Below are 15,278 nucleotides of genomic sequence, written 5' to 3'. Positions count from 1 at the left end.
CAGAATTTACCATTAGACTGCTAGGTAAAATGCTCTGGAAAGTCCCGATACAAGATTCCACAGGCTTCCTCATGCATCCTATTTGCCTCGAAGTATGCTGTCAGCATTGACTCTTCTACACCTGGCCTATTAATGATCCATTCGACCTTGTCCCGTTTATGAAATGCCACCATGTGCATGTCGAGTAGATGAAGCTGTAGTTGCTATACTGGTGGATGGTTCTTGCTCAAGTCAAAGCCATATATCCTCCACAGTGCTTCTAGAGGCATCACCCACCGGGCGTCTCTATACTGCTTGATCTCATCAACGTTGCCTTTCTCGTCTACTTTGTCAGTCTCCCTCATCACCATTGATGCCCTGTCATGTCCCTTGTATATGTACTTGAACAGATACTTTACTGATTTGATGCTCCCACAGGCCTCAACATTTATATGGTAGTTGAAGGTACGTAGTAGGCAAGGGTTGTAAGGAACAACCCATTGATTGTCCAAGTAATGGCCTTGAACTTTTTGCGTACGACCGTCATTACATCACCGATAGATGGGGTACGAATCCTTTCCTAGTGACGTGGCCTCACAGAATGGGCGTGGGTAACGATTTTTGCATGACCCGTGGCCCACCATGCACGGACAGTATGGATTAAGCGTCCCATAAGGACCATGCATCATATGCTTCATGACCATCTTGTATAGCTCAGGGTACTTTTTCTTGTTTGGTAGCTCTGCAGTGATGATCATGTCATATTTCTCGGGACATGTGAGTTTGTACTTCTGTTCCATTATTAGCAAGAAGTGTGCATGCGGCAAGCCCCTCTTCTAGAACTCCACTACATATACGTAGGCCTTCACCTTCCCAAGTATGTCTTTCTCCATCAACATTTTTCTCATCGCCTCTAACTTTGCTCTAAAGACTCGTGTGACGAGATCTGGGCGGTCCTGTGGTGTCTGGCCTAGATAAAGTTCATTCTTGATCTCATCCCAGTTAGGGTTGCACGTCATTGTGAGGAAGATATCATGTTTACCATACTTTCACACCAGAGCCATTGCATCCATGTATCGGCGCCTCATATCACGGGGTCCTCCGATGAATGACGAAGATAGGACATTACGCCTTTCGACATTCTCAGCAGATCCTTCATCCGAATGCATGCTGTCCACCAGGCCTTGGTATAGGTCAGCCCTCAAAGTATCTTGATTGTTCCTCATGTAGTCTAAATGCGAGCTCTCAATCTTGATGTAGGTGTCGATGGCGAATTGCTAGAAAAGATGCCGGCCATAGAGTATTGGATTAAATATCCCTAGCCGCATATGGAACTTGTAGCAGTAGTAGTCGCGCACGGAGACACATGTATTCGCAATAGGTTCTATAGGGAGACATTGTTCGAATTAGTATCATGAGTTAACAGAAAGAGTTCATATTGCATTATTGAAAAGAGTTCAAGTTACCTCCATCATCATCGTCACCATTCTCATCATGCTTTTTGCGGATTGCTCGAGCTCGATCAACTTGAGCCATAGTCACACCCACTTTTGGAATGCAGTTGTGCCACCCGAGCTCACCCATTGGAGAGAACACCGGGTATGACAGTGGGTCGTAGCATGCATTATATGAGCGGATGTCGTGTATAGACCGATCCTTCCCTTGTAGGAGAACACTATGCTCAAATTGGCCATGATGCTCACTCCCCTCAACCCAGACGGCGGCCACCTCTGATGTCAATGGCACGTTATATGTTCTCTGGTCAAGCCGCTAGTCAAGGTTCAACACGACCTGGTAATCCTCGAGGTTTCCAATGTGTCCCATACTCCTTAGTTGCTGAGAGTAGGGATTCCCATTAAAGATACTAACCAATTGCTCTATAACTTCTCTGCCTTTTTGGGCGCATTGCTCACGGCACTTGCTCATCCGATGCTCGAGGGACGGATCGTCGTCGTAAAAATAAAGCTCGAGGTGTCTCTTTTCGACACCCTCCTCTTTACCAAATGATCATATGTTATGGTAAATCTGGCCATGGGCACGGAATGTGTAGACACTGCATATTTGCATGTTAGTGGTCACACGATCTAGGTGGCAGTACAGAGAAGTGAAAGAGAAGTGGCCATTGAAATATCTGATGTTTGCACGAAAGTGCCTAACATCAGCGTCTGAGCTTGACCACAACCTCATGAGCTCTGGTGGTGTCTCAGGAGTTGAAAGATAAATCTTTCCACCTCGACAACAGAATCCGGGCGGTTCACCCTCGAATTTCTTTTGCGTTGCAGTGCTCGCAGTTCGGCATCGACGGTAGCATGTGCGACTCTGACAGAACATTAGCGTAAGCCCTGTCGTATGGATCCGAGACATCAGACTCACTGTTCTCTTGCTCATCCGTGTTGAGATCTAGCTCGACGTCGGTTCCCTCCTCATCGTCTTCTGACAAAATGTTGATGTGTTATGCATTGAAAGAAAGTACGCCTCATCCTCTTACTTGTCCTCCTCAAATATGACATCCTCATCATAGTCTATGCAACACGACCACATATATGATGACAGAAACATAATGGCATACAAAAAAATAAAAAGGGATAAATATAATAAAGAAAATACCATCCTCAACCATAGAGTCTGGTGTATGAGCTTGTGCACCGTTTGGAGGCATTGAAGAGGTACCGTCAACTACAGACGGTTGTGTCTATGTACCTATGCAATTATTAGGTGGTGGAACTGGAGCTTCCTAGGTTACAGCATCTATAGTAAGAAAAGGTATGAGTTTTTGGAATATAAGAGCGAAGGTGAAAGTACCAACAATATATAGTGATCAAGGCTAATTACCGTTGTAAACCACACTCAGTTGAGTCGGGTCGTTCGAATCATTGCACTTTCCATCCGCATACCCTCTAGCCCTTCTTCCAATGTTTGCTTCAAAAGCCCGATTGTGACTGGATAGAAGGGAATTTCTCTCTCCAGTGGTCACTCGATGCTTATGTATGGTCTGTGCCGCAGCCAATTCAGGGGTCTAGACTTCTAGATTTTGAAGTACAGTCGGCGCGATGTCAATAGGCGTGCCCCTCGATTCGGGTATTTCCATATCGTGTGAAGGCACTTTAGGTGAAGGGAAAATATGCTGAGGGTTAAAGTGAGGGCTCTCCATGGCGATTGAGTCCGGATGCAAATTGTTAGCTCGGTGTTCACTCACCATCATTTTGTAGTTTTTATTGCTCTCTTTTCGTGTCAACTTCTTCTCTTGTGGAGTCATATTTAGTTTTCTTGCTGCATTTTTTACCGCATACGACTCACGCCGCCTCTTGTTTATTAGCGCCTTTTGTTCAGGAGACATTGCAGCCCTTCGTGCTCTATCTAGCTCAAGCTTACGCTCTTTTGGACACGTGACAATATTGCTGATGGAACTGGATGCAGTTACAGCACCTATATTATAATACAAAAGCACGGTCTCAACGTCCAATCCATGAAGGACACACAATAATTAAAATTCTATGATAATAAAGTTTACGCAACAGTGTCAGCTACTTTGGTGTTCAAGCTCTTTTTTAAATTAAAAACAAAGCCACGATTAAAGGCGTACCCATTTCATGAGCAGTGTTGATATCCGTCTCTATTAAACCGTCGTCAATATCACCAGAAACTCCAATGCTTAAAGGGACAGGACCGTCTAAAAAATTAATGATATAATAAGTATCCTACGGCACCACGAAATTTTCGCTGTAAAGAAATCAATTTTATTACCATACTTGTTGACTGGGCAGTCTCCTTTGGAGTCATTTATAGCACCCTTGCAGACTTTTTCGGTGCATTTTTCGTTGCATACAATTCGCGCCGTCTCTTATTCAGTAGCGCCCTTTGTTTAGGAGACATTGCAGCATTTCGTGCTCTGTCACGATCACGCTTACGCTCTTTTGGACACGTGACAAGCCGGTTGATGGGACCCGGTGCATATCCAGAACGTATATGTCATGGAATGCCACTTTAATCAACGCACGCTAGGATGGTGTCTAAGCACAATTGTAATAAACAAACACAGGCACGATTCACCAGAATCTCAGGCAATGGATACAAAAGAATACCCGTTTCATGAACAATATTGTTATCTTCCTCAGTGTCAATGTTATCCACGTCACCAGTGCCACCAATAGTGCTTAAAGGTACCGGATCGTCTACAAATACAACCATACAATACAAATTGAATTATTCCATAACCAAACTATGTCACTTACAGTCGCCTCACCAAGCAATACTTTTATTTACAAAATAAGTCACCTGATAATTGTTGCAAGCCATTACAGTAGGTTGAGTTCCTATGGATCCAGTCACTATTTTCATCCCTTTCATTTGTTGTATTCCCATCTACAAGTTTAAACGTAATAAATTGTTATTAATCCATACAAAACAAATTGATCCTTACAATAAGCAAACTATGTCACCACGATTATTGCAGTCGCCACACCAATAAATACTTTTATTAGCAGAATAAGTAACCTGATAGTTGCTCGGCGCCATTACTGTAGGTTGAGTGCATATTGAGCCCGTCACTATTTTCGTCCGTTTGATATGTTGTATCCCTCTCACGACGTTTCTTGTTTCTTTCACTACTCTTTTCATCAGCCATTGTTGCATACCGTTCTCTCTCCCTCTGCCTCTTTTGCCCATTAGGATCCCCATCTAGTGGCACCAACCCCGGTCGGGTATGATTCCCTTCAATAAATTATAGTGAGGAGTTGCAAACATATGAATATAGATATGTAGAGATGTTGTATAAGTTTATATACCTCCATGTGTTGTATTTGTAAGGTCCCCCAAAGGTACCCGATCACCGGTTAGCCTTGGTGTGTCCATCAACACTACCTGTCACATATCTCTCACAACATGTAGTACACTGGATAACTTTGGCAAAAGTCGAATTGAGAAAGCATGTTTGAAGGCTATCGGCTATGGCAGGTAGAACTCAGAAAGAAAGACAACTGAAGAGCAAGTCACGAAGAAGCACAACTGCACGAGCAACAAAAAGGTGGGTGCCAATCAGAAAAGGATAGCAACTTCCAACAGGTGTTTCACATCATGTGAGAAGCTAATTTCTTTTTTCTTTCTTGATAATTATTTTCTCTGTTTTTGAAACTCCTATCCATTCTGATATTTTTTACAATTTTCTCTCTATTATAGAAGATGATCTATAATAAATCCTGTTTCATTTGCTCGTGCAACAAACAATCTGATTCTTTTAGTATTCTCGGCAACCAACCAGATAAATTCAGCTAGTATGTGATGATGGATGTATCCACTATTTAGCATTCAGTTAGCTAACTGTCTATTCTAAACTCTGAATGCATATGGGCCATACAGATTCTAAAAAGTAGTCGCAAACAAATCATGTCTATGATTACCTAGGACAGATGAACAACCAATCGGAAAGCTTCACAACTTCTATGATGCTTAGACTTGTCAGAGGAAAACTCTGGTTCCTATAGATTGCAAAAATAGTGATATCAGAATGGATTGATCTTGTGTTTTGACAAGAAGACAATTGATTGTGAGTCAATAAGGCAATTCAGGTTTGCAAATGATAAGAAGACAACCATATGACTGCATGTGACTTTGTTGGGTTAATACAAAGTTTCTAGATAAAGAAAAAATTAAATGGCCAATTGGATGTCGTATTCTCACCTCAGCCCTGTCCTCCTCCCTAGCATAAACAACAAAACAAGCAATAAATAAAGTGCAATTTTTTTTATCAAACTGAAATCACTCTTGGGTAGATATTAATGTCAGGAACAACAAATTCTCTTGAGGTTGTGCTAATTGTAATAGCAACGGAGTAAACCCTATATACTAAACCTATCACTGAAACTGAAATAGGGAACAAGTGTTACTGTCAAACTCTATCAGAGAAAGAGAAAGTTAATCAAAGCAAGTTTCAAGTCTAGCATAGGATCACTGAATTAATAAGCTAATGCTAGAAAACTATGCAGGCAAGTAATGATTACTTGGAGATTGGTCACTGATGGGATGGTTGAGATGCTGCTACTTTCTCCTGCCACTTCTACTTGGCGAGATGACCTGCAAGCTGCAAATGGAATGACTTGCTACAGATCGGAGAAGAATACCAATGGTTTAAATAAAAATTGGGATCTGGCACCTAGTTAGTTATCAGAATGCTAATTTATTTCAGAAAGTGACGCACTAAGGTTGCCCCTATATATTCAGCTTCTTTAATTTAAAAAACTTGTAGCTCTTTTGGTCAGAAACATGCATTAAGCATTTTCTCTTTAGATTGTACCTGCTACTCTGAGTTCAGAAGCTTGCAAACAAGCTTTTTTATCCATATGCTGCAACTTCATGCAGGGAGTTCAAAATGCAAAAAAAAACACCTTTACAGTCTACTAGCTTGTGTTTTGGGAGCAATTAACAATAAATTACCAAGCATATTTATGTGAATGTTTTTAGTTTTCTCACAAGCCCTATATATGCATAATGCCACAAGTTGCATCACATCCGCATGTAATTGATCTTTCCTGTTTCTTATAACTATCCATGAAGGGGATGCTTTAGAAATCTGATTAGCATATACATTATGCAAAGGAGAGGCGTCCTACTGAGCCATTCAGAAGCCCAATGCTTAATGCCACTCACTTTTCATAAGTAGTTTGAGACCTCATTTTGAAAACTACAGTGATTAAAAAGTAAGTCTACTTCTCAGTTCTCTGAATCAGTTAAGGCTTCAAATTCGAACGAGCTCCTTAAAAAGTAATTAAATTCAGGGTTAAGATATATGTGATTTTGAATTTGAAACCAGAGATCACCTTTGGATTCCCAATAATGATCTGTCGACGTTGTAGCTCCTTACTGTTGGTGTCCGATTCGAAAGAGCTGCAGCACGGATTGATTTCAGTTCTTGAGATAAAGTATACAATAGTGACAAAATGAAATATGGTTTGACTTCACACAATAACACATGCAGCCACACAGGTTACTGATAGGCTTTCAGAAACATCCTGAGTAAGTCATTGGAGTATGTAGTGACATAAGTGTGTGCCTACAGAGAACATGTGCCAAGGCTTTCTTGCAAGATTAAACAAAAGCAAGGAATAAATTGGTTTTTCACCATATATGATGGTTTGACAGGATCACTAAAATCACGAATGCCCAGTTTTAGCCTGTGAAACCAGTTAAATTCATGTATGTTGTATCGTCAAGAATTTGTGTGTCATAGGAGCATTGTGGATGAATCAATCAGTCACAGAACATGGTCACAAGAGGAAATCCACGACCAATTTCTCATGCCATAAGACAAACATGTTTTTTATAGCCCTATCTCTGAATTACACAACCAAGGAAACGAAAGCACATGCAGTTAACATTCAGAATAATAGAGTCAACATGCAGCGCACATCGGCAGCAAGCGCATATCGGCAGCAAGCACACAGCGGCAGCAGGCACACAACGGCAGCATCCACACAGCGGCAACGCACACAGCGGCAGCAGGCATCCAGCGGCAGCATCCACACAGCGACAGCAGGCGCGTACCAGGCCCGGCTACGGCCAGAGACGGCCAACGCAGTTCTACCGGCGGCGGCCATGGGAAACCTAGCGGCGGCGGCCATGGGAAACCTAGGAGCGGCGGCGGCCGGTACAAAGCCATAGCGGCGACTGCGGCACAAGAAGCACACAACCAGATCGATGGAGCAGATCGATGGAGTACATACCAGGAAGACGACGGCAAACCAGATCGATATGATGGAGAAGAACCACGGCAAAACTCGACGCGATGGAGGAAGTCACGCGCGAAAGGACAACGCCGTATCCACTGCACGTCCACGATGGAGGCGCCGGGATTCCGCTGCCGGCCTGCACGTCTCGCGAGGGATTGGCACGATCGCAGGAGGCGGTGAGGTATCGCGAGGGCGTTCGCGGTGAAGAAGGCCCAGCTTCCGGCTTCCGGCTTCCAAATTTGTCGCAGGGGTGAGGCGTGATCGCGCGGTTTCCTAATATGTCGCCGGGTGAGGTGGGATCGCGCGGGTTCTAAATTTGTCGTAGGGTGAGGCGGGATCGCACGGCGTGAAGCTAAGGTGAGGCTAAGTTTTTATCGTACCAGGTCTTTCTTTTAGTCTTTTTAGTTGCGTGAGATAGAAGAAAAACTCTTTTCCAGGTGGTTGTTTGTTTAGTTTGGGTCTTCTTTTCTATTAATACAATTCACTTCTCTTTGATTAGTTTAAAAACTATTATTATTCTCACTGTATGTGGTTGATTACTATTTTGAACTGATCATAAAAATGAGACGACAAGCTTCATTTGCATGATATGAGCACGAGATCAACATCAACATGGGAGGAATTTGTGGTAATAAATTCAACATTATTCTATAACCTTTTCAAAAAAAGAAAACATTATTCTATAAAGTATTAATAGAAATTAAAGTCAAATATACAGTTCATGGTCGACTTCTCTCTCTTTCTTTTCCGGTTCATTTTGACTTTTTGAGTTTGTTGTTGACATTTTAGATCCTCAAATCAGTATTTCCTCGGTTGCCACTCTGTACATAACGCCTCAAATTGTCTGGCGCTCAAATTAATTTTCTATTTTCCTTGAAGAAAAAAAAAACTCCAGATTTACTTGGTCAAACGTCGAAGCCCAAAGAAAACATGCCAACCTGGTGGCCCACTCCCACTCCCAGGCACGTGATCAGTACTCCCCCAAGCACGCGAAGGCAGCCACCAGAGCCCAGCCGCCACCGCGAGTACACCACCGAATCCTCGACGCCGCCGCCCGCCGCCGCTTCCAACTAATTTCGATTCGTTCCCCATTCTCACACCAGCACACCGCCACCGCCGCGCTGTGCGGACCATCCCAAGAGCGAGCTGCATTTGCCACCGAACCGGAGGGGAATCGGAGGCGCGAGGCGTGGATCCAACCGCCAGCGCCGCCCATGTCGAGCGGGGCTCGACCCCCTTGGCTGAAGAAGCTGAAGCGAATCATCGGACGGCGCCTCCGCTCGGGAAGCCTCAGCACCGAGGTCGCGCGCCAACTCTGCGACGAGGTGCTCCCATCGATCCAAAGGCATTCCCCGCCGCCGGCCGTTTCGGCAGCGGCGGACGTGTGGAGGGCCGACCGCCGCCCTTCCTGGGAGCTGGAGCAGTTCATCGGGAAGTGTTACCGATCGGGGGGCCTCGGCCCCGAGGACGCACTCGATCTATTCGACGAATTGCTTCCTCGAGCGAGGCCCGGCTCCGTTTACGCCCTCAACCAGCTGCTCACCGCCGTCGCTCGCGCCCCGGTCTCCTCCACCGTGCGCGAAGGCCCTGCGCTCGGCGTGTCCCTGTTCAACCGCATGGTCAAGAAGGTGGCTCCAGACATAGCTACCTACAACATCCTCATCAGTTGCTGCTGCGGTGCAGGATGCTTGAATCTCAGCTTCGCCGCATTGGGCCAAATCATTAAGACGGGATTGAGGCCACAAGCCATGACCTTCACGCCCCTGCTCAGGACCCTCTGTGCTGAGAAGAGGACGAGTGATGCGGTGAATATTGTGGTCAGGCGGATGCCTGAGCTCGGCTGCACCCCCGATGTCTTCTCCTACACCACACTACTCAGAGGGCTATGTGCTGAGAAGAAATGTGAAGAGGCTGTCGAGCTGATCCACATGATGGCTGAGGATGACAACTGCCCACCTAATGCAGTGTCCTATACCACTGTAATCGATGGCTTCTTTAAAGAGGGTGAGATACAGAAAGCTTACACCCTGTTTCATGAAATGCTCGATCATGGGATCCCTCCAGATGTTGTGACCTGCAATTCAATCATTGATGGCCTATGCAAGGTTAAAGCAATGGACAAGGCTGAGGAGATCCTTCGGCAGATGATTGACGAACATATTATGCCTGCTTGCGCTACATATACCAGTCTGATCCACGGATACCTCTCTCTTGGACAGGGGAAAGAGGCACCCCCAATGTCTTCTCCTACAACACACTACTCAAAGGGCTATGTGCTGAGAAGAAATGTGAAGAGGCTGTCGAGCTGATCCACATGACGGCTGAAGATGGAGACAACTACCCACTTGATGTGGTGTCCTATAACACTGTAATCGATGGCTTCTTTAAAGAGGGTGAGATACAGAAAGCTTACACCCTGTTTCATGAAATGCTTGATCATGGGATCCGCGAGATGTTGTGACCTACAGCTCAATCATTGATGGCCTATGCAAGGTTAAAGCAATGGACAAGGCTGAGGAGGTCCTTCGGCAGATGATCGACGAACATATTATGCCTAATTGTACTACATATAACAGTCTGATCCACGAATACCTCTCTCTTGGACAGTGGAAAGAGGCAGTCAGAATTCACAAAGAAATGTCTAGAGATGGGCAACGGCCAGATGTTGTTACTTACAATATGCTGATAGACTGTCTCTGTAAATCTGGATGGTGCGCAGAAGCTAGAGATATCTTTAATTCTATGATTCAGAGCGGTGAAAAACCCAATGTTTCCACCTATAGAAGTCTGCTTCATGGGTATGCTACCGAAGGCAATCATGTTGAAATGAACAATGTCAAAGATTTGATGGTACAAAATGGAATGCGACCTGATCATCGTACCTTCAACATACAGATCTATGCATACTGTAAATGTGGAAGGTTAGATGAGGCAATCCTTACTTTTAACAAAATGCAGCAGCAAGGATTGACACCAGACATAGTCAGCTATGGGACGATAATAGATGGTCTTTGCAGGATAGGCCGGCTGGACAATGCAATAGCACATTTCTGCCAGATGACTGATGATGGATTGTCTCCCAACATCATAATATATAGTGCTCTAATTCATGGTTTTTCTATGCACGGCAAATGGGAGAAGGCTGACGAACTATTTTATGAGATGATGGATAGAGGCATTCGTCCAACTGTCGTTGTCTTCACTGCAATGATAGACAAGCTATTCAAAGAAGGAAAGGTTACGGAGGCCCAAAAACTCTTTGATTTGATGCGAATTGCCAGTGTAAAGCCTAATGTGGTTTCCTACACTACAATGATTCATGGATATTTCTTGGCCGGTAAACTGGACGAAGTGCTGAAGCTCCTTGATGATATGCTCTAGGTTGGCTTGAAACCCAATGCTGTTATCTTTAATACTTTACTTGATGGCATGCTTTCTATGGGCTTGAAACCCGATGTTGCTACCTGTAACACTTTGATTGATAGCTACTGTGAAGATGGTAGGATAGAGGATGTATTGACTCTTTTCAGAGAAATGTTGAGCAAGGCAGCTAAGACTGACACTGTCACGGAAAATATAATTTCCTGAGTGTTATTTCAGATTGGAAGGACTGGCATTAAGATGGAACTCAACCTGAAGATGACCAAAGGAGGAAAACAGGTTCTTAATCTTAAGTAGGACGTGTTATGTTGCGCTCAGGTGATTTGGAAGTGTCATCATTCTGGAGAAGCTAAGCTATGGTTCTTATCTACCCTGTAGTATGTATATGATAGATCTTATCATTGTAAATTTTAGTATTGTGATGCTGCAAGTCTGAACTTTTGTTAAGTATGAATGAGGGGAGTCCATGCAATAAGGCCTATCATTGTATCTGCATCCTTTGGCTTTATTTGTTTTTAGAGCAATAGCCTTTATTTGTTTGCTGAAGAAATTCCGTTTTTGTTTTTGTACTCTTGAGGAGTTCAAGAAGACCTGGTGCTTAGTCTTGTGATGAAGTCTTCTGATTTTAAGACATGTTTAGAGTTTAGGCTAAAGTGTCTGCTTCTTTGTCACTGTTTCAATGTTGTACTGTTCCTCAAAGCTTTGGAGGTTGTTGCACCAGCACGAGTCAGTTCATACATTTGGGAAAGCAAGTCTACAATGAAGCTTACAATGCGAGTTATTTCAGTAAAAGTGATCTTGTTCTAGGTTCCCAGAACTAATCAAAGTAACCCAACAAAAGCATATCAACGACAACGAGCAAGTACATATGAATGGAGGTGATAGTTACCAATAACTCAAGGATGGCAAGCCACTGTCAAAAAGGCTAACAAGCAAAATTAGGCCCTCGCCACGATGCTGCCGTGCACGCTTGGTTATCCAGTCCTCGCTTCCAATTAGCCTGTGGTAGTGTGGTTTGACATTTCATTCAGTTGCCACGTGTGTGGCTGGTAAATTTAAAGCACCTTAATTTGTTTCTGATTGTATGGTTCCTTGATTTTAACAGAGTCAAGTGTTATTAGGACATGTTATGTTGTGCTTAATTGTACATGAAGATGTTTTGGAAGTGTCATCAGTCTGGAGAAGTTAAGCTGTGGTTTCTTATCTACCCAATAATATTTATCTTTTTGTTTTAACTTCCAGTGGTATTTATCCGGTGGGCCTTCTTGTCTTTGTAAATTTTAGTCCTGGCTGAATTTGGCAGCTCTTTACTCCAAAATTTGGTAAGCTTTCCCTGCAAAGGAAGAGATCGGCCGATGATGTCGAATGCAAAAAAAAATCTCCTAATTGATGTATATTTACGAACCAGTCGAGGAATATTCTTTAAAATATTTTAAGAGAAACATGATGTCCAAGATCGCTTGACGTGAGGATAAGAGACAGCTGGGAGCATGAGTTAATTTGCATATACGTGAAGAAAATTAAAGGAAGCCAGCCGGACTCCATATATATCACGTTATACGGGCTATCTCCAATACGAATCGGTCCAGAAATTGGCATACGTATGGCTGGGTACAAGCAAGCAAGCAAGATGGTCGAATTAATATACGTACGCATACATGGCATGCATGTCCTATATACCTTGCAACTATCACCATATATGAAATACTATTATGGAGGAACCTCGTCGATCTAGGACATTGCAGCCGGTGCTGAAGATGGATGATGTGACGGTCGGTTTTTGGCAGAGTGCAATATATGCAGGGATTGACTGGACCTCGGACTCCAATCCACGCGTCGTGGTTCAGGGAAAGAAAAGGAAATAGGAAAGAAACACATGCGTCGGCGTGGTTACCAGGTCAGTGCATGGTTTGGCCTGGGACAAGCAAAAATAGGAGACGTAATGGAGTTGGGCTACGTATGGCCAGATTAATTAGGAAATCTTAGTGTACTTATGAAAGAGTCTTATTCTTGTACGTATAGTCCAGCAGCCCTATAAATAATAAAGGGTCATGGCAGCTTGTAAGATATACAATTAATCAATATCAATTACTTTTCTTTCGGCTTCACGTCAATCCTTAGGAGTAAGAGTACTGTAGATCTCGACGAGTTCTTCAACAAGCAGAGCTGCATCGATCTGGTCGCGGCTTGTCTATAAGTACCGTCATGGCTTATACTTTTGTTCATAAAGCTGCATCGGTCTGGCCGACATCTTATGAGCTCTAGTATAAGTTAGTTATCGACCCTTATCTAGTTCAAATACGGCTGTATCGGTTAAGTTCGACCTCCACTGCTCGAATTATATTAAGGTCAAGTTATCGGTTCTGTCTAAGGGTGGCATCCTTCGGGTAGATTCATTAAGTCGCCGATCTTGCTGATGTTCTTGTTGCCATTAGTTTCAGCAATATCAACCTGCCCGATCGAGATCGATCTAGATCGTCCTCACATCCTTTTAGTCCATCATTTACTCTGTCACATTGCGATGGTTCTTACTCTAAACGATGGATTATGTTTTATCGGTTGTTCTACTGCGATCTTGATCGTGCATAGTACACGGCTAAGGCATGACTGGTCTTGAGAAGGTTTACTAGCTAGTTGAATCTGGTCTATAGCTCGTTATTATGACTGTAACGATTCGGTCGATCCCCACTGTTAGCACTTTAGATCAGAGTATGTTAGTTGGTAGATTTACTTTCGACCAGACGTGACCCTGGCTGTTTGTTATGCCTGCATCGGCTAAATAGTCGATCGCCCGTACCTTAACGCTTACAGTGTGTCTTCATGATTCTGTTAAATGTGAATAGATCTGTTTATTTCAAAAGGTTCTGTTGTCTTTATCACGACTGTCATCGATCTGGTCGAACCCCACTGTTAAGGATAATAGGTCATATCTGATGAGTTTATAGATCTGTCCATATTAAATAGTCGATTGTTCACATGTTGTAATTCATTTTCTACCCGAATCGACTATTTTAGCCGATTCGCGTGTGCTTTCACATATGTATCATGTTTTTCATGAACCTGTCAACATATAGATGGTTTTATGAATTTTTTTGTTTTAGTTTGTTATTATCATCATAGCTGTATCGATCCGGTCGAACCTCACTGTTGATAGCGACAGATTAGATTCAGATCGTTTGTAGATTCATTTGTACTAGACAGTCGATTTGTTCGCATGCTATATCTTCTCTCGTTAAACTTATCGGCTAAATGCTTTACACTGGTTATATCCATCTAGCTGATGATGTTACTTATATCTGGGTGTATTATATTCGTTACTATAAAATCAATCATGACCCGCTAGCTTTACAGTTTTTAACAGTCGATTTCTTCTCGTATCGACCGATTTAGTCGATTTTTTCGTCTGGCTGCTCCTGAAACGGCGTACTTGGAACTGTCTGAACAAAACTAGCATGTTACACCCTAAATTACTGATAAACTTTCTCCCCTTGTCAATTGCAGGTCAAATTGACCGGCACGCTCTTGGGAATTCGCAGGATCAACCGCTCCTGCGTTGAAGCCAGACAGATCTTCAGATCATTTCGGCTTGCCGTGTCCACCCGGCGCGGCTATCACGTTTTCGCACCTACAGCGGCTGAGGAGCTCAAGGGCATAGCAACCAGTGTCGATTTGGCCGGCGAAGACAGAGCATAATTGATCCGGCGGCGCCCCTTCAGCTCCACAACACCACGGAACCGTGGCTTCCTCTTTCTGCCGATGATGCTCACCGTGAATCTATTCGCTGCCCCAAGCGGCCCATGGTGTTCTGCCCTTTCCTCACTGTGGACTCCCGAAATTAGCCCATCACCGTTCGTCATGGTGAGTTTTGTTTTCCTGGATCGCCGTTGGTCAGTTTAATCAGTCATTGTTGGCAGCCGATAAGCCATCACCGTTCATCATTTCAGTTCAATTGTCTGTGCAAGCTTTGTCTCAACTCACGTCTCCTGTATCATCTGGCAATAGGTGCCGGCAGGCACGGTGATGATGGCCGATTCAGGTGATCGCCAACCAGTCAGCCAAGGCATTCAGTGAACAAAAATCAGGTCATCTGCATGAACTGGTTTATACCTAAATCTGTTGAAGTTCAGTCATTCATAGTTTCAGGCATTCATCGTTCAGTTTTAGGCTGGAATGTGTTCACTTTGGCCATGAAACAAA

General features: G+C 43.7%; 2 pseudogenes; one reads left to right on the top strand and one right to left on the bottom strand.

Annotated features, from left to right (window-relative positions):
• Positions 1 to 3,527: 3,527 nt before the first annotated feature.
• LOC136542926 (uncharacterized) lies at positions 3,528 to 7,962 on the bottom strand (annotated as a pseudogene).
• A 734-nt stretch (positions 7,963 to 8,696) lies between these two features.
• Positions 8,697 to 11,761, top strand: LOC136541231 (protein Rf1, mitochondrial-like; annotated as a pseudogene).
• The last annotated feature ends 3,517 nt before the right edge of the window (positions 11,762 to 15,278 follow it).

The sequence above is a fragment of the Miscanthus floridulus genome, chromosome 3 (genome assembly GCF_019320115.1).
Source record: "Miscanthus floridulus cultivar M001 chromosome 3, ASM1932011v1, whole genome shotgun sequence".
In the NCBI taxonomy this organism is placed as follows: Eukaryota; Viridiplantae; Streptophyta; class Magnoliopsida; order Poales; family Poaceae; genus Miscanthus; species Miscanthus floridulus.
The sequence above is the reverse complement of the archived record's forward strand: the minus strand, read 5'-3'. Positions and strand labels throughout refer to the sequence as shown.